General features: G+C 42.5%; 1 pseudogene; it reads right to left on the reverse strand.

The window, feature by feature from the left end:
• Positions 1–1,351: 1,351 nt before the first annotated feature.
• Positions 1,352–2,295, reverse strand: LOC117082825 (annotated as a pseudogene).
• Positions 2,296–3,499: the final 1,204 nt, after the last annotated feature.

The following is a 3,499-nucleotide window of genomic DNA, read 5'->3' on the forward strand; positions in this document are numbered from 1 at the left end:
AATACCTAATCATGTAATGTGCTCATTTGATGCCCACAAGCATCAAATACATTCATAAAACCATGACTTGAAAGCTAAAGCACCAGAGATTGACACTAAAGTGATGGAGATATGTGGTCTCATAGTCAACGACCTTGAAACATGTGTTTTAAGAAAACTCCAAAGAATATCAGTAAAACATAGAGAAACAACTTGAGATTTTAAAAAGTATTTTTGCAAGACAATGCCATTGAAATTTTAATAGATATTGCATTAAATATGTGGATCATTTTGGGTAGTTTCAACATATTAACAATATGGTCATCCAATCTGTGAACATTAGAGTCTCTAAGAATATAAAGAAAAATAGCAATTTTTCATACTCTTACACAACAATAAACACAGAACGCTTCTGTGATCAGATGTGTGGGGTTCTTTCCACACATCAGAAGCAAGGGATTCTGCAGGGGATTCTCCAGCAGACACCAGCAGGTGTCCTCTAATTCAGCTGAATTCAAACACTTCCTGGAGATAGCATCAGATTCACAGGTTAAGGTCTCCAGCTCACATTCAGATTTGTAACTGGCCTGCCACTTCAGATGCCAGTTACAAATCCGGACCTCTGCAAATTCTGACTGAGCAGCTCTACCTTGGAGTTACCATGACCACGACCTCAGGTTCGAATAACTTGCTAAAGGGGCTCACAGAACTCAAAGAAACACGTTACTTATTACTGATTACAAGTAAACACTTTACTGATTTACTTGTTTACCCATTAATTATAAAGAATATTACAAAAAATACAGATGAACAGACAGATGGAAGAGCTATATAGGGCAGGATATTTGGGAAAGAACATGGAGCGTCCATGCTCTCTCTGGGTGCACCACCCTCTAGAAATCTCCAAGTGATCCTATCATTAGCCATTGTTGATAGTTTCAGTCCCCATCCCCTCCAGGGAGGTCTGGCAGGGGGCTGAACAATCCAACCCTCTAATTACAGGGTAGGTTCCCCTGGCAGCCATGACAATCCTGAGGCTATCCAGAACCCCCGAACTAATAGTCATCTCATTAGTATACAAAAAAAAAAAAACGTATCACTTTGTAGATTCCAAATATTTTAAGAACTCTAACCTAAGACATAGGAAAAAAGCAAAGTAGATATTTCTCAATATCACAGAAATGTTTCTATTTATTTGTATCTTCTTTGATTTCTTGTAGCAATACTTTGTACTTTTCATTATATAAATCTTTTGCCTTCTTGGTTACTATTTTTCTTAAGCATCTGTTCTTTTTCATGCTATTATAAATGGGATTGTTTGCTTAATTTTCTTTTCTGATTGGTCATTGATAGTATATAGAAACACAATAGATTTTTTTTTTTCAGGCTTAATTCACTCTATTTTTCTTGTATAAAAACCCTATGTTGTAGCCACAGCTGGAGCCTGGGTCCGCTGCACAGAGCTCTGGTGTGGGTCTTGACAAGGTGGTCAGTGAATTCCTGATAGGGAGACTTGGTAAATACAGTCTCCTTCCAGAGGTCAGGGGTCAGGTAGCTGTAGGTCTTAGAGATGGCATCAAAGGTGGCCTTGGCGAAGTTGCCCAGGGTGGCAGTGCAGCCCCGGGCTGAGGTGTAGCAGTCATGGATACCAGCTATCATGAGCAGCTTCTTGGGCACAGGCGCTGAGACGATGCCAGTGCCCCTGGGTGCAGGGATGAGGCGCACCAGCACAGAGCCGCAGTGGCTTGTCACCTTGCAAGGGACAGTGTGGGGCTTGCCCATCTTGTTCCCCCAGTAGCCCCTGCACACGGGGACAATGGAGAGTTTGGCCAAGATGATGGCCCCACAGATGGCGGTGGCCACCTCCTTAGAGAACTTAACACCCAGGCCGACGTGGCCACTGTAGTCCCCGAGAGCAACAAAGGCCTTGAACCTGGTGTGCTGGCCAGCACCGGTCTGCTTCTGCACCGGCATAATCTTCAAAACCTCGTCTTTGAGAGAAGCCCCCAAGAAAAAGTCAATGATCTCAGATTCCTTAATGGGTAGGGAGAAGCGGTAGATCTCCTCCAGGGACTTTATCTTCATGTCCTTGACCAAGCGGCCCAGCTTGGTGACGGGCATCCACTCCTTATCCTCGGCCTTGCCTCCGCGAGCTCCGCGGCCTTGGCCCCGGCCCAGTCCACGGCCGCGACCCTGGCCCCAGATGCCACTGCCGAAACCTCCGCTGAAGCCACCGCGGTTCTCTACCCCAGGGCCGCCAGGGCCCCCGCACCACCCCCCACCTGCCCCGGCCGCTGCACCGGCCTCGTCCGCCATTACAACAGATTCTTTGTACTGATTTTGTATTCTACAACTTTGCTTAAATCATATATAGGTGGTGCTCCATATCCTTGGGTTCTACCTCCAAGTTTTCAACAACCACAGGTCAGAAATATTAAGACAACAAATGGATGGTTTCAGCTGTACTGAACACGTACACCTTTTTCTTCTCATTATTCCCTAAATAATACAATATAACAAATCTTTACATAGTACTTGCATTGTATAAGGTATTAGAAATATTTGAGAAGATTTAAAATATGTAAGAGAATATGTATAGGTTATATGTAAATACTGTGGCATTTTATATAAGGCAATTGCAGTTCCATAAACATCAGTATGTGAGAGCAGTCCTGGGACCAATCTCCCATGAAAACTGAAGGATGACTATATAGTTTAAAGTTTTAAAAATTAATCCTTAAGAAGTTTTTCCTTAGGGATTTGGTCATCTAAAAAATACATACTTTTGCTTCTCTGTGCCCAATGTAAAATACTTTTATATCTTGTTCTTGTGTAATTTTTCTGGCTAGAACTTGGAGTGACATGTCTAACAGAAGAGGTGAGAGTGAGTATCCTAGTCCTGTTCCTCATCTTAGAGGAAAAGCTTTCAGCCTTTTACTGTTGAGTATGTTAGCTGTGGATTTTTCATATATGGCTTCAATTTGATGTAGTTTTCTTCTATTCCTATTGTGTTTTTTGTTTGTTTGTTTGTTTGAAACGGAGTCTCATTCTGTCGCCTAGGCTGGAGCGTGGCTCACTGCAACCTCTGGCTCCTAGGTTCAAGCAATTCTCCTGCCTCAGCCTCCTGAGTAGCCAGGATTACAGACATACACCACGATGCCCAGATAATTTTTGTATTTTTAGTAGAGATGGGGTTTCACCATGTTGGCAAGTCTGATCTCAAACTCCTGACATCAAGTGATCCACCCACCTTGGCCTCCCAAGTGCTAGGATTACAGGCATAAGCCACTGTGCCCAGCCCATGTTAAGTGTTTTTGATCAATAATCAGTATTGAATTTTCTCAAATTCGTTAGTGTATGTTCAATTTCCAAATGGTTCCAATCATGGACTTTTGTTTTAGCTTTTTGTTGTTAGAAGGAAGGAAATAAGAAAAACCTTATTACCTTTATTTGCTGTTTTGTTTTCTAGTCACTAGTAATATTTTAAGGAAGGAAAGGTCCTCTCAACTGTGGTGTGTGA

Source organism: Trachypithecus francoisi, unplaced genomic scaffold (genome assembly GCF_009764315.1).
Source record: "Trachypithecus francoisi isolate TF-2019V2 unplaced genomic scaffold, Tfra_2.0 Lachesis_group9, whole genome shotgun sequence".
In the NCBI taxonomy this organism is placed as follows: domain Eukaryota; kingdom Metazoa; phylum Chordata; class Mammalia; order Primates; family Cercopithecidae; genus Trachypithecus; species Trachypithecus francoisi.